We start from the raw sequence: 26467 nt of genomic DNA, 5'->3' as shown, positions 1-26467 counted from the left end.
CTGGGGGGTGGGTTCTGGTCCTTGCTCCTGGGCGCTGGGCCCCGCCATATTTCCAACTGTGGCCGAGCCTGGTCGGGCCATATTTACAACACCCCTTGTGGGCCCTCTTTTTTTTTTCCCCGGGGTTCCCCCCCTCTTGGGCGGGGGCGGCGGGCCCCTGCCCCGCTCCTCCCTGGACCAGCCGCGGGCCGGGCGGATGGCTGCCTTGAGCGCGGAGCGGGTCTCCCTTGGGGGGTCCTGGCTCGTACCTGGGGTTGGGGCGGGGGGATGCCCGGAACTCCTGGGTGGTGGTGGGGTGCTCGTCTGGGGCTGTGGGCGTCCGTCTCCGGTGGGGCCCTGCGTTGGGTTCTCCCGGCGCGGCGGGGGGGCTGCTCTCCTGGTTGGGCTGGGGCGGCGCTCTCTCTCCCTCCCTGCTTCCCTGCTCTCTGGCTCTGGGGGCCTTGCGGCGGTCCGGCTGGCCCTGGCCTGGGTGGCGGGCTTGGTCGCCCGGGCGGCGGTTGTTCCCTGCCGGTTCCCGTGTGGCGTTGGGGGGATTCCGGCTGCCGCTGCTGCTGCGGTGGGGGTCTTGGGGTGGGGATGGCTGGGCACTCTCCCTCCTTCTTTCCACGTTCCACCATCCATTTTAGAGGAACATAAACACTCACCTGAGCACAGGTGTTAGCTCACCTTTGCACTTACAGTTTGCATGACTGAATGACTGAAATATTTCACACTAGTTGGTTTTAAGGCATAAGTATGCGTGTGAACACTATCTGTTTTGTATATATGTCGACAGGTGGACATTTTTTGCAGCTAGCAGGTGTGTTTATAACATTTGAGTGTGTGTGTGGACAGGCTCCGCCCTTATTGCACTACATTTGAACGTTACCATAATGATTAACAACCAGTAAACTTGTTGCTTTATGCTGCTTCATGGTCTTATCCCCCTTCCCCTCCTATTATCACCCCCTACCCCCCCTCTCTCTATCGTCCCTCTCTCTTCTTCCCCTCTTTCCTTTTCCGTCCGGTCCAACACCAAAGATTTTCAGACATGATTGAAATTAATAAAGTTTGGCCTCAATTACAAAAGGGGTTTATCCAGACATACCTTTGGTTTGTCTGAAGATTAATAACCCCTCTTGTTAAAGTAAAATCTGTCCAACACAAGAGGCCCTCAGCTCTCATCTGTCTGCCCAGCTGTTGGACAGGACAAGTTAAGAAAAAAAAAAAAAAAAAAAAAAAAGGCGCAAAGGGCCCAAGGACCCCCAATGGATGAAGCTCACAGCGGCCCCTAGGAATTGAACCCTGTTATCCCAGGCTAGACCAATTCCTAAAGTACGAGAAAATAAAATTAGAACATTAATCATGAAACTTTACAAATCATTCATGCATCGTGGGTTGTATTTTTCTATCTCGTCTCCTAGTCAGAATATCTACACTTCAGAATTCAATTCAAACCCCTCCTTCTCACTTTTAAAGCAATGCATAACCTGTTTCCTCCTTACCTCTCTGACCTTGTTCTCTCCGGTCCTCTTCTTCTCTCCAGCTCTCTGTACCCCCCACTCGTCCAGTCACCATGGGGAGCCGAGCTTTCAGCTGGTCTGGAACTCTCTCCCGCCCGACTTTAGTTATATCGACTTCTTACCCAGGTTCAAATCCAGCCTCAAAACTCCCCTGTTTAAATCTGCTTTCTCACTTGGATTTGTATCCAGTCTTTTGCTGGTTGATTTAATTTAACCTTATTTTTTATGTACATGTATTCTTGTTTTTACTGCAATGGTACACTGTCTGTGAGTGTCAAGAAAGGCACTTCAATTAAAACGTATTATTACCTCAATTAGAAGGGACTCTAAATTTGAAAATGACTCGCTGAGACAGCAGAGCAAATACCTCGAATGTGTTTTATGAAATGCAACAATGAAATGCAAAATAAAACTTGCCAGTAATGGAAAAAAATACAAAAAAGGAAAAGCAGTAAAGTATTTATCATGGTGCCTCTTTGATGATTTGTTTACTAAAAATAGTACCAAACTCACCCTGTCGGAATCTAGAAGCGAGGACACTTGAGACAGCTCCAGCCAGCATTACCCAGAGCAACAAATGAGCTGAAAACTACATGATCCACTTCCATCGAAAAGACTTTAGGAGTTTAGCCAAAAACTCATTTGTTAGACATTCATGCCAGTAGGAGCTTTGATCTTGTTTTTCATTTAAAAAACCTTCAGAAAGAAATATTTCTCTAGAAAATTGTGTATGAAAAGCAGACAACTTTTAAGGAAAAAAAAATCTTGGTGTTTGGGAGTGCAGCTAGCAGCAGAGCGTCGACCTCCACAGCTTTCATTTCCAACATGAGAGCACATGAAAACGTCCGGCATGAATGTACGGTATACACACCGCTGAGAGAAAACAACAGAGGTCCGGTGGAAAGCCCATTTACATTCAGGTCACAGCCATAAACTGCTCCCCATCTCCTTTTCTTTTCTTCCCAGCACAAGTATCAGACTCCCAGCAGCGACGGCCTTCATATCTCACATGGTGTGCTCAGAGAAAGGGGGATCGTGCCCCCCTTTTTTTTTTCTTCCTCCTCTCAGCTTCACTTCTTTATCCCTGCCCTCATTCAAAACAAGATTTCAAGATAGACACTGTGCAAATCTGTCATCTCAGTGCACATGAGTGGCACTAAGACTTCATAGTACATTAACCCAATTTCAGTAGATAATATCTTCCTTCGCTCCATTCCCCAACTCAAGGTCTTCTCGCACCCCTTTCTTGCCCCGTCAAAAGTCATGCTCCATTTTGTGGCAGCGGTGCTCGGTCTATCTCTGCTACAGTGTGGTGGCAGTGAAGAAGGACATGAGTAATAACAAAAAACTCCAATTTTCTTGTTGGCTCTAAAACTTACTGCATGAGTGCAGCGTGGGTCAGCCATTAAGTGAATCTGGGTCTCCAACAAACCCCTGGGCAGTATAAATGAAACCTGCCCTAATGGTTTACAGAACCATTTACAGCCAATGAATACTGAATGTTTAGGTAAGGCGCAGTTTGAACAGTTCTTGTTTAAGGAGTAAGTACAAGTTTAACATGCATGGAATTTTCCCTTTGAGAGTACAATATAAATTGCTTTTTTTGAGGCTGAACTCTGCAAGACTGTCTCACTTACATTTTAATGACTAAAACGCATGGGAAGAGGACAAAATATTTGACATACATCTATGTTCTTGACCGGCTTAATCCCTCACGGGAACACAGGGTTGCTGGAGCCTATCACAGCCATGGTTTGATGAAGGCGGGGTACACCCTGGATGGTTCCCCATTTCATTTTTTTTGTAAAAAACTTCCTATCTTCTAAAAGCTTTACAAAAGGAAACAAGTGCAACTAATGCATCAGCCACAACAAAACAGTATTTTTTTTATCCAACAGATTTGTTCTTAACTCTTGTAAAAATGTAAGGATGTAAAGGAAAATCAAGCAATACCCTCACACTCTAACACGCTTTGATATCTGCTCTTCTGAGTCGGTCAGGAATTGAAAAAAATATACAAGTCATATTTGTTGCAGCATGTACTTTTCTAAATCTCTGTGGGCTTGACACTGCCTATCAATGTTCCATCAGTCCTCCCTCTCAGGAAGTCTGCTTGGTATTCTACAGCAGCTTATTCTTGAATCTTTTGAAATAAAGTTTCTTGTGCATGCACACAAGAAAAGTAAGGACCAAATGTGTGGTGGTCTACACACCTAGCTATTTACATTCACATGGGACTCATGGCTACATCAGTGTTCTGACATGTCAGATTCTGTGTTTTTTTTTAAATATTTATTCATTTATTTATTTTAAAGATATGCTTTCCTCACACTACTGTAAATCTTTTGAATTATATATGCAGAACCACTGCACCCATTAGTATGCTCAAAGAAATAGTGCAATTCTGCATTTAATCTCAATTCGAACAGGCCAAAATCAGATCAGATCTTGTTGATCCTATCTTAAATTCAACACCATTTACCCCTCTAACTGTTTGCCTTTACACTATACCTTTTATAAAGATGGTAACACTATAGAATGCAAAAGTGAGCAATATTTCTTTTGTTTTTATTGTATTTTTACTTGTTTCGTTTTCATGGTTTGTGCTGCGGTCGCACAATGTGCAATTCGCAACCAACTAATCTGGTTGATTTGGCGAAATCTTCAGCAAAATTTTGATGTTAGAACTTTGGGGTCCGGAAACGGACCACAGATCGCGTCTGTGTATTGACTTGACACTGAAGCTGGACGCCTCTGCTGCGCAACTCGCATTTGGCAGGAACATAGCCTAAAAGTTAAACAAAAATAAATAAATGGATAAACAAACTCTAAAGTTCCAAAAGCTGAAGAAGCAAACATGGTAACATGCAGGTAAATTAACCCCAAGTGACAGAAAAGCTTTAAAAATTCAGGTGTCTTTATAACTCAAAGTATATTTTTCTATTTCTAGCATATATTGAGTAAAAATATTACATGCTGGATCCTCTTATATGAAGGAAGCGGGGAACAAAACACATGTTAAAATCTGGTATTGGTTCTCTGACAACTAGACTTAAACATTTTCCTGGGATTAGGTCTAAAAAAATTAAAATTGTTATCATACAAACTAGTATAATGTCTCAATCCCTAAATAAATGGAGCTGAGTAATGGAACTGCATGTTAAATAAAGTTTTAGATAGGAGATGATGTTCTCGCACTGGTTTGAAACTTTGTGGTGCTTTTGACTTCTTCAAAGGAAACGTTCTGTCGTTGTTTCCCACCTGTTTTCCTTCAGCTGGTTTTCACTCATCACCTCCTTGCAGTTTCTGACCACTTTGATTTCTTCATCTCTTTGCCAACCCCTTCTTTTCGCTGACGTCTTCAAGCCTGCATTTTTGTTCTTCCCAGCGCCGAGTCCCGGTTTTGTTCTTTTTGTGTACTCTGCAGAGATTTTTGTTTGCGCTTCTGTGTAGAAAAAAATAACAGCTGTCCACCTCCAGCTGCTCTCTGCCGTTTGCTGCATTTGAGTCTTGTCGCCGCCATCGCAGTGACCTGCAGGACAGAAGTGGTTTGTTTAGTTTTATGCCAAACCTGCTGCTGGGTTTGAAGATCAAGAAACTCTGCTTAGGTCTCATCTGTCTGTGGGACATCGCTCCAGAAGTCTTTTAGCTCATTTTCAACTTTCTTCTATTTGCTTTCAGACAGAAAAGGGATTTTCCCGACTACGGCTGCAGACAAACTTTACACGTTTAGTCTTCTAATCGGGTTGTCACGCACTTTCACAGTCAACATGCCCAGCGAGGCTTGAGATGAGATGTAACCGACATTGAACAATCTGACCGTGGAGTAAATTTGCAGGGACAAATGCTTCTGGTAATCCTCACATCCCCTTCTCTCCTTCCTCCGGTGTGGATGCATGTGTAAATGTCAGCTCTTGAATGGCTCGACTGATTCCTTCACAGCTCCCGTTGATTGACAATCACAAGGAAAAATTCCTAACCTCGTCTTGTTACTCTAGTAGCAGTCAGGTGCCCAACCTCTGCCTCGGTTCTATAATCAATTTTGTGACAGACTTGAGTGCAACCGGGACCAATCGCACCTTAAACACAAAAATGTTGTTCTGGAACAAAAAACAGCAGCTGCTGCAACACAAAACAGACTGACTCACAAGTTATTGTTAACTCTCTAATATCTCAGTCCCAAGACACCCCCTTTCCCTATAGGCCCCCTACCTTGACCCTGTTGGAAAACGTATTGGACTGAAGTGATCCTAAGAGTAATGGGGGGGAAAAAAAAATCAGTTCAGAATTTGACTCATCAGTACCCAACTATGGACAAGGACCACAAACATATCTTGAAGTTGAGTCATGGCCTTTGAAAAGTATTTTTTTCTTTTTTCCAAGTGGCTTCTGCATTTGTGGATTTTAGGATTTTTGAAACGGGCTCCACTGTGTCATTGAATGAAAAACTGATTTGTTTTGCTCATTCAGATGATTTGCAGCATCTTTATTTTCTATTTTCCTCTGTTCCTGGATGAATTATTTAAACGTTTTGTCTGCAGGAGTATTTGTCACAGACATGTCGATAAAACGGAACTGCTCCTGAAATTTAACAGCTGATTACTTTCGACTGTATTACAACAGTGGAATTGGATCATCTTCTCTCATTTCACAAAGTTATTGTCCGGTGTTTCCTATAATAAAGATTCATGTATAGAAAAATTCAAACCTATGTAGTTTGTAGAATAAAAGCATTTTTATCAAGTGAAGTTTAATTCTGGGGCTGCACGGTGGCGCAGTGGTTAGCGCTCTTGCCTCACAGCAAAACGGCCCCCGGTTAAAGTCCCGGCTGAGGGACGTGAAAAATCAACATCAATGGGGGACCTTTCTGTGTGGAGTTTGAAGGTTCCCCCGTGTATGCGTGGGTTCTCTCCGGGATCTCCGGCTTCCTCCCACCGTCCAAAAACATGCTTCATAGGTTAATTGGCAATTCTAAATTGACCATAGGTGTGAGTGCGGGAGTGAATGGGTGTGTGATTGAGGAAATTCTATCTTGCAACAAACTGGCGACTTGTTCAGGGTGTCCCCCCTGCCTTCGCCCACAAGTGGCCGGGATAGGCTCCGGCAGCCCCATGACCCCGAAAGGGATAAAACGGTACAGAAAATGAAGTTTAATTCAATTCAATTGTAATTGTATAGCCTAAATTCACAACAGCAGTCGTCTCGATGGGCTTCGTGTCGGTAATTGAAAAAGTAAAACATAAATCAAAAGGATCATGAATACATAGAATTCAATAGGATAACACTAAACTTTAACTAAACAGACTAAACTAGGAAAAACTCCTAAAACAACTGGATTCTGGAAAAAACTAAGAAACCTCAGGGGTGCCCACATGAAGGAGGGATCCTCCCCCAGGACGGACAGGCGAGTTACCAGAACTCATAGAGAAGAATTAACTTATCGAACTGCACCAAACAGAGGCATGGAGAACTAAATGATGAATAATGATCAAAAATAGAGAAGGGAACGAGGGTAGAAGTAGATGAGACAAGAGGACAGAACCCCAGTGCACCATAGCTACCCCAGCTTCAAAATGACTAGCAGCCTACTAACAACTAATTGTGAATGTTATCAAGTTTATTTAAACACATTAAAATTAAGTTAATTAATCTCTTAATACTAGCTAGTCTGACAATAAGCCTGTGGCTCCAATCATATTTTCCTGTTCTGCGGCCTTTAAACCAGCACAATTTGTGGACCCGACTTGGAGACCCTGAACTGAGCTCTGCTTTGTTGTCAGGAGCTGGGTTTTATTTCAAATAGTTTGCATTTTTTTTTGGCATTAAGAGATGACATCAAGTTTATCCTTAGGATACAATGAGATATTTTGTAACAATAAATTTCATGAAGATTCATACATTGATCATTTTTCATAGTGAGACATAATTTTTATTTTATACAATGATATATCATATATGGAAGTAATATTTTTCAGTATATAAAAATATTGCAATTGTTTGCCATTTTCATGTATTGAATAAACATGCAAAAATGTACCATATACTTACTGAAATGTCTTATAAAAGAGCCATTATAACTATGTGTAAATACATGATATAATATAACTCGATATATGAGGTAATATTAACATTTATGTGGGGTCATATGTTAAACAATATAAAAATATACTATTTAATTTATTGTTATTTGTGCTGAAATATGAAAATTAGATCAAATTCGATCATGTCTACAACTATGATCAGTTGTGTTGATTGTGATCGCTGTGTTGGAACAGAGTTTGAGTTTTGACTCTGTTAACCTTTTGCATAATGTGTGCTGTAAATGCCAACTGTTTTAAAAGTTATAAGGTGATGTGTGTCCTGGAAGGAGTAGACAGAGTTGTTTATGTTGCCTTTTTGGTTATGACCAGATAGAGGTTTTTGAGAAAATACTTAAAGGAAGTGATGGGCTGGTTTAGAGAATCCACAACCCTGGATGGTCCAACTCTATCCCGGTCTAATACAAATTGTAATTTGGCGCTTCCTTAACTCTAAAAAGAATACCTTGTTTCAACAGACATAGAAGCAATAATATAATGCAGTTTTCTTAGATTGCAGTACATTAATAAATATTTCAATATATTTTTGTTTCATAAGGGTCTGACTGGCAAAAGGAACATATTTTTGGCGTGTTGGGGGTAAGAATGTCCTTCGCTTATTTGGAATTGCTGGTATGTTAATTTAGTGATTAATCTTCAAGTCATCTGATCAGCTGTTAGCTTCCCACACAGAAGTGATGAAAGCTGGAGAAGAATTCATATCTGCCTAAATTGGAAGTTGGCACAGACTATTATGAATGTAATTGTTTGATTATATTATTCATTATGAGAGATGAGCACTGAGTGCCAATATTAATTTGACCCATGAATGCTGCCTTTGTGTAAACAACATCAAGAGACAATGGGGGAGTCTCATCAAAGTGTCAGCCACTGACTGTAGCGTGAGTCAATAAAACGATGTTGAGATCTTTGTCTCTGAAATCTGTCAATGCATGTATTTGGATACAAATGAGAACAGTTTTACAGATAATATGCCTCTCCCTATTGACATGTTTTTATCCACATGTATCTGTATTTTGTTTCATGAGCCATATTGCATTATACACATTCATATTTTGGGCAAAGGGAAATAATTCCAGACGCACATTATTGTAAAAACACACAAAGACTTCTTATCAAGTTTTTTTTTTGTATTTACAGATGTGCAGCTTTCATTATAGGACTCATTGACCTTTTTCCTCAGGTTTACGTGACCAGACATGCATGAGTTCAACCTCAGCATCAGAAAAAGTATCTTAATCAGAATCATTTTCTTTTTTTATTGTATGCAGAACAGTGATGGTTATCCCAAGGTGTTTAAAAGAATATATAAAAGTCAGGATTAGAAGTAAAAACCCATTTAATATGTACATCCAGTGTTGATGAAGGATAATTATAGTGACCATAGAGTGATGTTGTAATAATGTAGTTAGACATTTCATTATTTAAAAAATTGTTTGTCCGGCATACAATGAATTTCAGCGGAAATTCATGTTAATAAAGCCCACATAGATTTGAGTCCACATTTTTTATTAATTTTTTTCAAAATCAGTTCAATGTTGTCCTTAAGCTACGTTCACACCAAACACCATTATCAAGGTTACATCAATGTACAAGCTCCATGAGAGGTCCTATAGTGCATTTTGAGTGTCTGGCGCAACACAATGCTTTAGTGATTTTTGCAGCATGGTGCAATGTTTCTAGAGTTCAGAGATCTGAACGTTGGCGAAGCTTTGCATCTTGTCAACAAATTAGTGGTGATTCCGTTGTAGAGCTCATCAAAATAAATCAACCCGATCTCTCATTAAACTTTTTGACAGAAGCTCCTCCCATTTGCTGCAGGAGCGTCAGGTTTACGAGCACACTTTTGTACAAGTATCCCGCAGAAAATTTGATGCCCGTCAAAACAGAGGTGCAAATTTGCCGTGCAAATCGCGTTCAGTGTGAATCCAGCACAGGTGAAAATGATTACAAAGTAGCATATTTTCCTACAGTCCTACTTCATTCCTACAAACTTGAATGATACCTAAGCATGCATGCCTTTTTTTCTGCTGCGTTCAGATGATGTAAATAATTTGACAGGAGCCACATAAAGGCATGAATTCAACCAGAATTTTTAAAGTGTCTCAAAGTCGCTCTGGTTACTTTTTTTGTGCCTTTTTCAGAGGCTTGGCTGTATCCCCCTCTTCTGAATGTATTCATAAATGTATTCATTTTGATTCAAGCAGGTAACAGGGTTAAATTCTAACATGCTGAATGCCACTACTCACAAAGACAAACATGTAGCATAGAGACATCTCATGAATGCTTTAACATGTCAGTGGAGACCACACAAGAACAAATAGCAATATTAGGCAGCATTTTGAATAACAGCACTCAGTTGCTTTATACATTTCACATGAGAGGCTCATGTTAACCATCTCCTCCTGCCTAAATGCAATAAACGACTGCATTCTGACTGAGTATTTGCATCAGCAAGCCGACCCTGAACTTAGTAAGTGTGCCTATAGCCTACATCTAATGGCTAAATCCATCGCATGTTATCCTGCTATCGAGTTCCTCACCTTTTATGGGGGTGTTGTCTTAAAAGGAAAGTGCTGTTAGATGTGTAGTAGCCTTTTATTTCATAAAAGCAATAACCCGGTTATTGGACACAATAAAACTCCTTTGTCATGCTGGCTTTTTGTCCAGTGCCATGGGGCATAGACAACCACAACATAGAATGGGGTGGTTAGAGCCCGAACAAAGGGCTTGTTGACAGGAAGCAGATTAATGACAGAATTAAGTTTCTAATAAAAAATACAACAAAATGCTGAACTCAGAACACTGAAATTCAAACCGGGATCTGGGGAAGGACCTTGTTTTAAAATTAAGTTCAAATAAATGGGTTCCTAAGTTTAAACACCAGATTGTTTTGCATCTTTTAGTTGTTAACCACATAACTTTGTAATGCATGCATGTTTTATATTTATGCATAATGTTTCTAAATGTGAAAAGTTGGCCTTCCTACTCTATGGATTGTGCCACCATTAGGGTTTTATAATAAGAATGTTGGTTTGAATCCCTTGACTATTATACAGGCTTTATGTTAAAAAGGAAATGTGAGTATTTTACAGCATCAACTCCAGCACCATCAGTTCCAATTCGTAAAGTCTTACAGCGCCGGCATGATCTAATCTCTCTGGTTTGCTGTGCTTGGATAAAGCAGATCTCAACTTTACGTTTTAATGGTTACTGGCACTGATCTACAGGGTGATCAATAGCACGGAAATGTCTGACCTTGCTGGAATTGTCCACCTTGCTTTCCTATGATTGCAGAGGTGCTGATATGTTGCTTCCTGGATCAAAGGTTGACAGGGGTCATAAAATCAAAGGCGAATCCATGGGAAGAGATTGGTTGATTGCACAAACACACGGTCAGCATGCAGTAAGCTGCATGCAGGCGAGCCTTATCTGTTTTCTTCCTTTTTTGTTATAGTCTTGTTAGATTCAGGCTACTGCACACCTGTAAACTAATAAGAGCTCACGAAGAACAGCAATTGCTTAAATGATTCAAGGTTATTACACTATTCACAATAACTTGGTGATATTGTGAAAAACTCAGTGGATGTAAAAAAAAAAAAGTGTTTGTCACTTTACAGATTTTCAGGATAGGGAGGTTATTGTGATAGACACACCTCAGTTTATGTTTTCCGCAAAAAAAAAAACAAAATAAAACTTTAAATGTGGCATCAATTTCAACATTCTGTGGCTATAAAACGCTGTTTTTGCCAGTAGGTTCATTACTCAAACAGCCATGAACTCATGATTTTGCTTAACGGATGAGTAGCACCACCTGGCCATGGCGCCTTCAGGTTGGTCGTACAGTCGGAGGTTCCAGGTGAACTTGGTGAGTCTCAAATTGTCATCAGCAGACTTTGTCATCAAGACACAGAACTACTGTTTGTCACTTTGTGACAGACCCAGGAGAGGAGCCTCGCCAGTGACAGACGACAACCGCCAGAACCTAAGGACCTCTGACCTCAGACATGGTTTAGTAAACGCCACACAGCTGCAGGCCTGTTTACTAGACTTGAGGGGTACTAGGGATTCCAGACGAACCATTCACAGCCAACTCCACCGCTTTGACTGGAATGACAGACAACTGGTGCAGGTGACTCCACTGACACTAAGTCACCAACATGAATGTTTGCAATGGGCACAAGACAATGTGACCTTGACAATCCAGCAATGGCGTGTCATCCTGTTCAATGAGTGAGTCAACATGGTTTTCAGGGTTGGCTTCTATGGAGGGGGAGCAACATAACCACTCATTGCAAAACCAATTTGGTTTGGTTATATTAAATGGTCGTTCTTGCCTTAGAGACATCACAGAACCATCATCATTCCACTAGAACAACCCCAATATTCAGTTTATGCTCCACCACAAGGTGCCAGAATTGTCACAACTGGACATCAGGAAACTCCATAGATCACATGTGGGACAGGCTGAAGCAGAAACTGGATGATTGTACTCCACCCCCAAGTGACATGGCAGAACTACATGTAGCACTTGTAGTAGACTGGTACACCTCAGAACACTGAGGTTAGCGAGAAGCATGAGTTTTAGTTTAGTATAGTTTTATTTTTCCACAATGTGTCACAAACAACAAATCGCCAAACAATGCAAAAGTGGAAAAAATGGACACCCCCGAAGCAGATGCTTAATATCAGGGGTCCAACATGTTAGTCAATCATGACGTCGCTGTCAATCTGTCATTGCAGCAAATGGTGGAAATACCCACTATTGACATGGACAGTTTTTTAAATTTTGTTTTGTTATTGTTCTAAATTTGGGGGTAATAAATACTAAACTAATGAAAATGGTGTGTTTCTTCTCATCCATTAATAGTGAAATGAAAGGGAACTTTTACTTATTCCATTAAAAATCAGACCTAATGGGAAAAGCACTCATGTAAATAAGATTAACTCATTGTGAGTATTGTATATGCAGAGATGAGTAAAACAAAAATATTAATTGTACAACAACAGTCAGGTGTGTCAGAGTTCCTAACTCATCTGTCTCAATCAGTAAAAGTGTCTCTATTACTAAAAAGTCATGTTTTAAAGTTGTGCCGCCTGTGAACCGGGGAAGTGAAACGCATTTGAAATTAGAATTTCACATCATTATCTTGGTGATAATTTGAACCTTTTCTACAAGAGAAAAATACCAGAATAACACGTAATATCCTTTCCTTTGAATCTCTAAGCATGGATCTATTATGTTAAATGAATCAAAACTTTTAAAACTACTAGTCTAAATTTCATCAACTGTTTTTTTTCCTGAGAAATGGAAATGTTCTTTACATGGTTGCAGGAGTTGTTTTTTTATTCTTTTTTTGAGCATTCCAGCTTCCCCCAGTGCCTTTATAGTAGCTTTAGTGATCATATGAGCAGCATACTGGAGCTACATGAAGCCCCCCCCCAAAGCATCTAAATCTGCCCCCCTGCCAGGTGAAAAAATACAGGAAATTCTGTATTTTTGCCACCTTTCCTACAGCAAACAAGGACAAAATGTAACCCAGAATTGTGTTGACGACATGATGCATCAGCCTATATTGCAAATTGGGTTTAACTTTTTTTAAAATTAGGTGTCATGTTCATACACAGAACATGTCTGTATGTTGTCATAATATGAAATCATGACCGATTGATTTCACAAACTAAAAATACCACATTTTAACTTTTCATTTTATCATTGGCAGATGTCTGCGTTGCTGGTGAACAAGTCGGAATGAGTTCTCTTACATAAATATGGTATGTCTAATGGAAATTGCCTCCACATTCAAACTGCAAAGCCTTTGACTTTGTTTACCTGAAGACGTTTTTGGGCTTTTTCCAGCTTTCGCTGTCTGTCCTCTGCCTGCGCTTGTGCAAGCTTTTTGGTGAAATCCCAGCGACTGTGAAGACTTCAGGTGAAAAGGGTAAATTTGCTCTGTAATTGCAGAGTTAAAATAACCTTTTTTGCAAGGTTGTAAGGAACATCTGCGCTGCTGATGGAGCTAACAGGGTCTCTTTCTGTTCAGCCTAATTCCTAACCTGGAAGGCTGCCTGTGTGCAATGTGCTTTAGAAGTGTAAACAATTCCATTACACAAGCCGAGCCTCCCGTCTGTAATTGACAACTAACTCATCAGTGTGAGCAGTGATTACAATCACAGACTTCCAGAATGAGAATATTATAAAAACATGAAAATATCCAACACGCAACAGCAGACTCGCTGGATTTTTTTTTTTTTAGGACAAAACGACGGAAATGTTTTCTCAGCTCAAATCAGGATGGCAAACACAGCACTGGAAGTGTGCTGGTGAAATGGAAGCCCCAATCATCAAAGAGGACGCATAATACATTAACTTCAAGAAGACAGAGATAACTATCAGAAGTAAACAGAGCACTTAGTGTGATGGTAATTAGAGTTGGCACACAAAGGCCGTTAAAAATAAAAATCAGGGTGTATGCATATAAATGTGCCACACTGTCTAAGAAAAAGTCCAAAATTGTAACTTGACCGCACCTTTCCAACACACTTTATCATTATCTACAAAACAATAACTAAAATGTATTTCCTGCTCAGTCTTCTCTGACAGTCCTGGTGGAGCTATGACTTTGACAACTCCTTCTCCAAGCTTTAAATGTATCGTATAATTTGAGAAGTGCAATGGGACACCAGAGCCACTGAACCGTGTTACATCACAGACTGCAGTGAGAACAGCAGAGCAAAGACGGTGTATCTAGGGCAGATTGTATGGAACCTGGCAGAGCTAATAACTCTCAGCATGGCGCTCAGATAGTTGAGTACAGCAGCACAGTGTCATTAGTCACTGCTGGGCTGCAGCTCTCCAGAAGAGGACCTCTGTAATCATTCTGCTGCTTTGCAATGTAGCGTGCACAGAGAAATAAAAAAAGAAATGTGTTGAATCAATTGTATGTGTTATAGAGGGCTGCACCACCTGTGGTTTTTACACAGCTTACACATTGGAGCGTTGTCTGGTGAGACAATGCTCACTTCTGCTGTGAGAGGTGTGAGCCTGGTTTTATCATGTGGGCGTTGTCAAGCTTGTTTTTTGCTGGCTTGTTCTGCTGTTTTTCCAAACATTTTGATATTTTAAGTGCTGGAGGCTCTCAGAAAAGAATGCAAGCTTTTTCTATATATTCAGTTTATGCTTCATGTTTTCAAGATCTGTTCGAAAATGCTCCGCTATAATGTGGGTGGATACGGGCTGTCTGCGGGTAAAAATGGCCAAACAAGGTTGTGGACCACTTCCGGAAACTTGTATAGGGCAAGAATACTCAAACATGTATTCTATGGGCAAGTAAAAAGTCATGGCAAACATAGATTCAACATACATAAGGGTCAAGTTGTTACGACGCGAGTTTGAGGAAAGCACCCAGGCGCAGAGAAGCGGAGGCAGGAAGTTGCAGGGGAACGGGGGCTGTAATAAACAAAACTACAAAACCGAAAACCACTGCTTAAGCAGGCTAGAATATTCGAAACTCGAATTACTCAAAAGAGGAGACAAAGCTACACAGAGACAGGGGAACAGCATAACATCAAACTATGGACCAGCCCCGGAGGAAGGAAAAGACGAGACCTAAATACAAGCAAGACAACGAGACACAAGTGGAAACAATCAGTACAGAGGGGAACCACAGTAAAACTCAAATCCAAAGTCCAACAGGAAGACCTACAGAATAAAACAGGAAGTAAGCTCAAAACATCACAGAACAAAAAAACAACTGGAACACAAAAGCAGAAAAACCTAAAACCATGACACAAGTAGGTGAGACGCAGGTGTGTCCCATGGACTTTTCATGTTTTCAACCCCCCCCCCCCCCCCCCCCAAATACTGCAGACTCCACAAGGAGACCATTAGAGCCGTTCACGTTAGTGCTGTTCACATTAGAGCTGTTCACATAAGGGCTGTTCACATTAGAGCTACTCACAATAGAGCTGCTCACATTAGAGCTACTCACAATAGAGCTGCTCACAATAGAGCTGCTCACATTAGCTGCTCACATTAGTGCTGCCTCATTTTTAATTTCTGTTTATTCTGTTTTTCAAAGGTTGTTATTTAATTTCAACACATTTAACCCTGCATTTTGTTGGATTGACTGTTTTAAATGCATAAAATGCTAAGAGAGAAAAAGAGCATTGTGCATGAACTCCCATCACACAGACTGATCATAGTTAAGATTGTCTGTTTCAGCTGCAGAGCTCACAGTAGAAATTTCCTCTGGGTCCAATATATCAGGTCCAATACATTTTCACTCCCGCAGTGTGTTCAAAACACACGCTGTATAGATGTTTGGAAAAGCGGCTCATTGCCTTGATCATGAAAGCTTGTCCGTTCGGTGGCAGACCGTGATAATTAAACTCTCTTTAACAGCTTTCAGGGTATGATCTGCAGTTAGGAGACGTTTACTTCAAGTGAGCTCTATCTTATTATTCACTGCAGAAATCTGAATCACACTCCTCAACGGAAACCAGAATATGTTCATTAAATTGCATTTCTCAGTCATTGGATCACATTTCTTTTTAGTAACAGGCTGTGCAAGAATAGCAAAACGTGACTCGATTGACAATCGCAATACTTGTAACTCACAAACATGATGAAAGCGACAGATAAATTGGAAGATGTAAATTTCAACAGCTTCTGCTAAGATTATCACACTCTACTAGAAGATGGCCTATTTTCTTTGTGCTGAAGCTTCCCATTCATTAAACACACTTTTGGTTTGCTTTGAATATCCATTAATCTTTACCCTTCTACTCTATGATAACATTTATCCTTTTAGTACTTTTTTGTAAATTTCTTAAATAGTACGGCATATTTCACTTTTAGCCCTGAGCTACAGGTTTTAAGTTTGCATTTTTTGCCACTGTAGACATGAATTAATCTACATCATATGTTCTTTCAATGTTTTGTAAGCACAACTTGTAAGAAGTTTTTACCCCACTTCTCTTTTAATCTATTGTAAAAGCATTCCCAATGGTCTATTAATTATGATTACGCCATTTTTAGGCTAAATCAATGTTTTCTAGTTCATCAGTAATTCACCTCTGAGTTGTGGGTGGGACGTTTTGTGGGGAGTGAGCCTGCGTTCATTTACCATCATCCTTTCTGTTTTTTGTTTTATTCACTTGTCCTGTGAGGGAGAGAGTGGGATTGTAATATATTCATCATAACATATAACAAACTAAAAATAAGTTAAAAAGACAAAAACGAAAAATAATGAAAGTAGTTTTGAAAATGTGAGTAGATTTCTGTATACTGTAATTATTTAATCGTCAAGTGTTTAGGAATATGATTACCGGATATGGAAAGAACACAAACTTTATTCACCCATGCAAGAAAAAAAATGCATTCAACAGCTCGCAACAAAAGTAAAAATATACACATATAGTTTGTAAAATTTTACAGTAACACACAAGTAAATATTTATGGACTGAGCTTTCCAAAGAAATCCCACTAAGTGAATAAAAAAATTATTTAAAAAAATGACTCAATTTATACGTGCACTTTATAAACACAATATTTAGTTTGAAATCTATTTCTACAACAAATTTTTACACAAGACAGAAGTTGAAAATAAACATATTTTCAACTCGGACACTGTGTAATTGCAGAAGGAAAACCTTAAATGGCTTAAACATGCTGACTTTTCAAAAATGTTATTTATTTAATTACAGTCAGATTGGCAGTGGATGATTTGCTGTGGACTCCTTAAATTGAGTAGAAAGGTCAAAAATAAAAATAAACAAAAATTAAATGTATAATGGCTTTTTGTAACACAATTTTACAATTGCAAGTGTCTTGGTTAGTTGGCAAAGCCCAGCTTTCTGGCAAAATCTTGTGAAAAGGTCATCAGCTTGTGCTCCATAGACACAGGCATCAAATTTGCTAAACTTATGTTTACATTGTATGAATGTCTTCTTTAGATCCCAAAGGAGATCTTTAAGATTCAAATCAGAGAATTGTAGTGGATTTTTAAATCTCCGAGGATTTTTCTTTGAAAGAAGCTTTAGATTCCTTTTTTTTTTTTGGTAAGCATTGAATCATTGTTTGCTGGAAGCTCAAATGATGCCCAAACTTCAGCTCCCTCACAGATTTTTTTTAAAGGATTTTCAAGAGATTCTTCTCTACTCTTGCTTCTGACGTGCAGCTGATCCGTGGGCTCAGAAGCTTCTATGTTGTCTCTCATAGAACATACTTTCAGAAGTTTGTATGGATCTGATGTTCTGCAGATGATTTGTCTTGTACTTTTGGTATCAGTGGTTTTATTTTAAAGTCAATACACTAGGTCTCTTAACCTTTTTTATATACAAACTAAAACAATGTCTGCACTCTATTATTTAATAATTTTGAGACCTTAAAGACCCCTTTGAATTTTTTTTTAAATTTCTGATAATGGAGGACATATGTTATGAAAATTGAACTCCAAATTGGAAATGAGTATTTCTTCATAATCATTGTGAATCAAGCTGTTTTGCAAAAGAGCTTATTTGTGACCTGGAAAATATGCTGGATGAGCCACAAGCTCCCTGCTTTGAGCCCCCAGCCCCCCCTGCAATTTCTGATGAACTACCACTGCTCTGCAGAAACTGTCCTAAAAAGGTTATGGTAAGGTTTTTTTTGAATTGAGCTAAAAATGGCATAATCATAATTAAAAGGCCACGCTTTAAAATCGATCAAAAGATGATCAGAGTGAGTCTTAGGAAACCTAGAAGATCATGTAAGTTATACAACTGACTAAAATCATCATTGACTGATTGACAAAACACAACTTGGAGCAATGAACCACACATGATTCAATAACATTAACATACCGCTATAAAATGTTGGTCTAATGCACAAGCCAGAGGGACCTAAATATTTGGAAAAACAAACTTAAATACACGGGTTGGTAGGAACTCTTAGATTAAGTGAAATTGTGGCATTGTTTTTGCCCCAAAGTCCATTTACCTCATGACCCGGATACGAAAAACCCTTTGACGGTTTTCTGTACTGCATAGACTTCTGTTATTGATTTCACTGTTTACATACACATTATTATAGAGAAAAACCTTTTTGTTTATGATTTGTTTCCCATCAAGTTGGTGCTTGTTTTTCCACTTATTAGTAAAATCAAAACATATTTTTTTCATCTATCAATTTTAATTTCGCAGACCTCTTTATTTATAAGAAATTTAATTTCCTCACAGTGGGATTTATAATTAAATTATGCATTCAGCTCTTGAATCCCTGACAGCTTTTTATTTTCCAAGAGTTGTATAAATTCCCTGAGGTGACAGGATCCGTGCCGTCTGTTTCTGCTCAAACTGTGCAACTCGGGAGAAGAATGGATGCTGCAGGTGTGCTGAGAGAGCTCTTCTTTCACCCCTTCTCTCTTCTTTTTCTTCTAATTGGCCCACTGGTCCAAAAGTATGAATGGTCCACCAGGAAAACGCCTGTTAAGCCACACAAGGCCTGACTGCATTATATTTTTAAAGTACTCTTAAGTATTTGAATGGGAGCTGCATGGATGAACAACTTGAGGCCTTGAGGACCATTGGCTTACTTGTTTTTCAAATATCCTGCCTTTATCCACTGTTGTTTAACCTGTCAGGTGTGTTCAGCCAATCACATGTAAGAAGGTCAGGGATGGCTGGAAGAAAAGCCATGCAGAGAGTCTAAACTACAACATCTGGAAGAACACAATACATAACATGTAACAGAAATTTAGTTTTAAGAGTTCTTAGGCATAAGGTTATAGTCTTAGCAGGACAATGCACACTGTCCATTGTTTACCTTGTGTATTAAAGGTCAAACTGGATTCTGTAAATACCGAGATCTCCTTTTCCCAAGTTCTTATGGATTTCTTCCATCATTCTTGTGACATTTTTCAAGGCCAATAAAAGAGCAAAGGTAAAGGCAAAAGGTGAAGGCATTGTCTGGCAATCTGAATGGTTCCCTGCTGTGAAAACAGAGTGGAAAGTAAAAGAAAGTTCACCTGACTTGTAACACAGAGATAAAAAAATAATTTCTCAAATAAAAGAAAATGTACAGTCAACAAATGTATTTCAATGAAAACAAAAAATGATGATACTAGATATATTTGTCTGACATTAACAGTCAAAATACTATATTTTCTGCAGTATTGGGGAAACCATTCATTCATTCATTCATTCATTCATTCATTCATTCATTCATTCATTCATTCATTCATTCATTCATTCATTCATTCATTCATCTTCTAATCAGTTTATTCCCTTTTGGGGTAACGGGGCTGCTGGAGCCTATCCCAGCCACTTGCGGGCAAAGGCAGGGATATATATATATATATATATATATATATATATATATATATATATATATATATATATATATATATATATATATATATATATATATATATATATATATATATATATATAATCAATCACATCTAGTCCATTTCGTGAGATAGACGTGAGATAGATACCCAAGCTGGAGGAGTGGCTGCAACAGATACTTGGAAAGACCTCAGACCTCTCAGTCCAGAAAAGCGCAGTGCTAGGAACAGCTAAGATACTGCAGGACCCTCAAGCTCCCAGGCTTGAGGACCCGTGCTTGGAGGAGAAACCACCCGCGGAGGGTGAGAGGGGCGTTTTTATATATATAATGTATAGATGTAATCTTTTATTGAAATTGATGATCTGGATATGTTATCTGTTTATGTTTTAAACTTGCTGTGCTCTTTAAGCATTTTTAAGCTAAAACTAACATTTACATTATTGTAATTTAAATACATCAAAACATTTGAGTTAGGAATATAAAAATCAAACTAAACCAGGTCTAATATTTCCCAGGAAAATAACTTAATCACGTTGGAACCTGCTGATGATTTCCTTGCGTTTTTCAGAAGAGAACGGCCATTTTGCAAAGCTCATGGAAGGATTCAGCCTTTTTCTTTTTTACAGAATACTCTGCCGTCATACCTGTAGATTGTAAATATCGTTTCAGGATGTGAAGTCTTCTTTCTATTTCACACCATCTTTTTAGAAAGCAATAGACTGTGATGCACTTTCCATGCTTTCCCCTTGCAGACCTAAAGTACTGTGTATAAGTTATGAATATTTTAAATTCCACCACAGGAGAAAAATCCACGTGTTTGCACTAAGCCTTAGAATAGAAACGGCGGGAGCAGAACTTTTGCATTTATGTATTTAGTGATAATTAAGGTGGTTTTATGGTTTGACTATCTTAAAGAGCTAATTATAAGGGATGGTTAAATATGTTAAGAGATGCAAATGTTAAGAGATGCAAATAATGACATATTGTAGATATTTTTCTATGCTACTGTCAGTTTATCATTCTGGAATTTCTGCAAACCATTGGATCCAGCCTTCCTATCAAACTCTTCTTTCATTGTCATGCAAGTGAAGCTGTGGTTAGAAAGTATGGATGTCATGCTCAACCCGGTTTTCCTTGTCTGTCTTTTTTTTTTGTTTTGTTCTTATGAGCTTATTTTGCATGGGCTTTGATGTTGCAAAGTGGCAACTCTTTTGGGACACACGAGGGGATGCAACGTTCAGTCTCTGTGAAACAGTGATGGCAATGGGGGAAGGGCTAGAAGTTTATCAGCAGCCAAACAGATGCAATTATTCCATTTAACAAAGACACAAAAAATAATTACTACCATACACAATGATTAGCTTTTGTTGCTCTGCCCTGCTGAAGGTGCCATGACGTGCTCACACAGTGCACTCAGCTGTGATACAAATGCAATACCAAGTTTCTACTTATTTTTGTGCATAATGGCATAAAAAATGGTCTGATCCTCATAAAGTCTTAAATTAGATGAAGAAAACTCAGCTTCACGTTACACAGGAGGCACGAATCCCTGCAGGAAAGAACTCACCAAAAATTCTGAAACAGAAATATTTGATCCCCTCTGATTTCACGGGAAGTAAAAATTTAGCAGCTGCTTATCCGAAGTACTTAATCAACTGCTCGTCAGCAAGTGTGAACACCTCTAAGGCAGAAGTTTTGTCAGTTTTCTAGTTTGAAGCATTGTGCATTTCCTTGCGCAGACGGAGAGGCTTCGGGAAGACCCGCGTCTTTGTGAATCACCATCTGGTTTCATTGTCCTGGCAGCGCCGTCTGCCTCCTGTGTGCTTTACCCAGGCACCCCTCTGGAATATTTCCAGCAGGGAGAATGGATCTGGTCCTCCAATTGTTAAATGCTGGTGCAGGCCTGCCAATATGGAACTTATTTTGAGCAGCATTCTTCCTTTTCTCCTGCTTTGAAAAAAAAATCTGACTGTGCACCACTAGACCTTGCATGGACACTCCTTCTATTCTGACCTGACACTGCACTGTTGTGTCTGCCTTATTCATTCAGCTTTTCCTGGGTGTTTATAGTGTTAAAAATAAAAACATTGTTTTTGTTGTTGTGCTTAATAGAGGAGACACACTGTTCTCAACAGGGAATTTAAGACCCACTCCAAGGAAAATCTGATTTTTGGTGTTTTTTTTAAAATTACCTTGTGGCATATTTCTTATGATAGAAGACATAAAGAAAGTATTCCTTCATTCAAATCGCTGAATCAGAAGTAAAAAAAAAAGCCTTTTGATAACGCTTGTAGCAGTGACAAAGGTACTCTAATCAGGGGGCTACAGGCTGCCTGCTTCGTTTTATTCTGATACGTCCACCTGTAGACCAGTAAATCCATGTATGTCTTCATTTTCTTTGTCTGAGCTGGAATATGCCTCAAAAGTTTACTGCTGGATAGCTACAAACTTTGCTCACCATTTTTGCTGCACTGGTAATGTTAGGTTGGGATTATGAGGGCCTGTGAGCTAGCGGGAAGGAGAATAAGTGGTGGGCTAAGGGTCCTGCCCACCACTAAAAGGTTAATTCCCAATGAACCTCTGCTGCTCTGCAGAAATTATGTTCAGAAGAACATATTGGCCTGCCATTACAATAAAACTGCTTTTTTTTTCTACAAAACGTATGCAAGTCAAAATACGAAGAACATCAACACATTTTCTCAGGTAAATTATATTTTTTCCAAATAGAAATGCATATAAAGGACACCGTTTTGCTGCTTTTCTTTGCCACGATCCTAAACCTGTGAGTGTATGCACTGATTAATATCAGTGCATATATTTATATATATATATATATATATATATATATATATATATATATATATATATATATATAATTTGCATTTCTTATTGTGAAGCATTACTGTAACTTTTAATTGTCCCTTCTAATTTTTCAGTAAATAAATGAAAGTAAACAGATGTTATAACCCCATTAAGTCTAAAAACATTGGTTTCATTGAAATAATTTAGGCCTATTTTTAAAGATGCTCTTCATTTTGTGGAAGACAAAGTGATGCAGGGCTGTTTCTCTACAGGCTTATTTCCTTGGGCCTTATACCAGCTGGATTGCTAAAGATGACCCAGTATTCATCTGCTGCTATAGTGGCTTTATCCGAATGGTCTTCCCCTGGAGTTTAGCTCCTATGAATAATGAGATGAAGCCCCATGCATTAATGTAACAGCCGGCCCCTAAAGGACCGTGTGCTAGCAGGTGATTGTTCGCAGCCTCTGTGGGACTGTCAGTAAACATCTGCCCCCTGCAGTGCCAGGCGTTTTAACAGGAGCAATGTCCCATATCCACACTCGTCACCCGGCATCCTGGGAAATTATGGATGGTTTTCTACCTCACCCTAGAGCGGCATGCAGGCTTTGTAGCCACCTCTGGCTACGTGTGATTTATGTGTAAACATCAACATGAACATTGCTTATAATACAGTGACATTTGAACAATGATGATATTAGATGCACAGTGGATAATTGAACTTGTTTAGTGTTTGTACAGTGGCATTTAGAAAGATTTCTTGCCATAACATTCCTTCAGGCTAGACTCTGGCAGGGTCTGAAAGCCTGAGATGAATATCAGACGGCAATGTTTTTTTGTCTCAATGTTTTAGGAAGAATGCACAGCTGCATAACTATGGAAATATGGGAAAATCATAAGGAAGAAAGAGGAGGAGGAAGTCAATGTGGCTGATGCCCGCTCTGTTATGTCATTGATTGCTGATATCACTTTTCTAAGATGAAAATATAAAAATTTTAAGTTTTCTTGATGTTTGTGCTTTTTTTCAATAAAATAATCCAACAAAGGTGATTTAAATATATATATATATATATATATATATATATATATATATATATATATATATATATATATATATATATATATATATATATATATATATATATATATATATATATATATATATTTTATAAGGACATTGAACAGTTTGAAAAGTTGAAATCCAAGTCCGTCATGTCTTCAACTCTGGTTTCTCTATCATCCACTAAAACAATGACTCATTCTTACTACAGGGCGTTTCATGTGTAACGTGTTCTGTACACAGAATGTGAGAGACCAAATGGATAACCTTCACTACTAGGATTTATCTAAAGGCCTCAGGAGTGTTTTAGGCTCGGAAGGAGATGGTTCTCACAGCTGCGGTTGTTTTGTCTTTAGACAGAAATGTGATTACTTTGTTTATTTTACTTAAAGGACGTGAACAAATTAAAAATAAATGTAGTTACACCATAAGGCTTTTTCTTAGGTCAGAAGGTGGAGCCACATAGGTGACAGTGTATGTGTTGATCACTATGTGCCTTACCCCAAATTGACACTTGTCTGTCTGTGGTGCATCTCCGTTGCGTTGGGAGTCGGCCTCATGACTCTCGGTTAGTTTACATCGTCTCCATTGTGTCTCCAGTCCGTCCTCCCTCCCCCTTGACTCCTGGAGGACTGGTTTGTCCTGCTACCCTCGTGTCGAGTAGTTTGTCCCGCTTTCTTCGCTCATCCCAAATCCTGCAGACTTCGAAATTGTGCTGTTCACATAACTGCGTGCCCCTGCCGCACAGCACTAACTGTTAAAAAATCAGGAAATTAAACCGAGTGTAGCTTGTGTGGACGTCCTACGTGGACTTATGTATCTTAAGAACACCCCGTTTGTGCAGCATTTGTGTGCGGTTAGTAACGGATCAATACTCACACATTTCTAGCGTAAGAGCACTGTACAGCAGCATCACCCACACGTCATCAGTGTGTGCAACCCTTCACAATACACTTACCTCATGCACAACGATGGTAAGTTTCAATATTTAAAAAAATATAATAAAAGAACTGGCACAATTATAAGTAATTGTGATATTTTATCAGTTGTTTCTTGTTTATCTGCTTACAGAGTTTACATAGCTAGAAACGTTTCAACTGTAATGCAGACAAACTCAAGTTTCTTTGGGTGTTTTTTTTTGTAATCTTTCTTTCCATGTCTGTTTTTAAAGCACAAAGATGATGATAGGTCACATTTCTAAAAGTGTTGCAATAAAGACAGCAAGTTGAAACCAAAGTTTGGCTGTTCTGGAGTTAGTGAACCCCAGAGAAGGTAAATCACACTGAAAAGGCCAAGCATCACTTATAACAGTATATATGAAGCAATGCAGCCTCAAGCATGGCTGTTTTGCTTAGAAAAGAACCGTGAACTGTTTTTTGGAGCATCACAAAGCTGCAGCAAAAAAATGTTCACATCATTTAGATTGTCATGTGTTTTTTTTTTTTTTTAACGTGACTCCCCCCTTTTATATTCTTATTTAAAACATTCCTTTTTTTACTAGAACAGAAACAGAAATTCTAAAGTTGGCTGCATTCCATGTCGTTTGTTTTCTACAGGAGAATTTTGGCTTAAAAGACTGGAAAAATGTATGAAATCTAAAAAAATGTATAATTTCAGATAACATTTTTCAAAATCTGATCATTGTATTTCTACAACTTGATATTGTTTGCTTTAGCGACATGAAACGTTTATTATAGGGGATCCAGATACACAAGAAAATTTCTAAAAAAGCTCGTTGTTATCAGCCTTACACACTGCCAGTTGTGTCTACAACAACTGAGTGATGTGCAGACAAGAAGGTGTCACCTTGTTGTATTTACAGTCTGTCAAACGATGTTGGAGTTTGGAGACTGTCTGCACCCCTGAGAGGCTGTACCAGCAACACTGAATCTTTTAAGAGAGAAAATTCTAATTTAAACCTTGTTCAGAATGAAAGTTTGGGCTTTCTCAAAGATAAAACGATGACAGTCGTGATGGCAGTTTTCACATGGCAGATGATGGTTTATGTGAAGGATTTACGTTGGCTGTTTCAATCGTTATTCCATCTTGCTTCGTGCTAAATGCTTGCTTATTGACTCACTTCAAATCACTTCAACCTAGTAAATACTTATTTGCCTGTGTTCCTAAGGTTTTAAAATACTACACATTACCACACAAAGTACCGTATTTCAACTTCTGTCATTGTAATTATGATGTTTAACCTTAACTACCACAGCCAAAACATTAGCAGAGTTTGGAAAAAAAATCCAGGGGTTTTATTCCAAAGATCAGCTGAAGTGTTTCCACATCAACCTCCCACTTTTTTCTTTTCTTTTTTTACTTTAACGTTAGCGTTGTTTCATCTGTGCTCATTATCCAACAACATACCGCTGCATCACCGGGTGTGATCTTTTTACATATTTTTCTATAATCAGACTGTTCCAGCACTCATGAGCATCAGTGAATCGGTAAAATCAGCCAAGGAAGCACTTTGAGAAGCCACACAGATTTGATTCCTTACTCTCTGTGCCTTCTTGATATATACTGAAGTTCTACTCAGGAGAATAAATGGACATGGAGTGCTTTGTTTGGCCACAAGAAGCATAAAATGCCTTGGGCTACCTTTTGGATAAATATATCACAGACAGACTCTTTAAGATCCTTCAGATGACTATTTCCTACAACAACTGTTTGAAA

Source organism: Oryzias latipes, chromosome 15 (genome assembly GCF_002234675.1).
Source record: "Oryzias latipes chromosome 15, ASM223467v1".
In the NCBI taxonomy this organism is placed as follows: Eukaryota; Metazoa; Chordata; class Actinopteri; order Beloniformes; family Adrianichthyidae; genus Oryzias; species Oryzias latipes.
The sequence above is the reverse complement of the archived record's forward strand: the minus strand, read 5'-3'. Positions refer to the sequence as shown.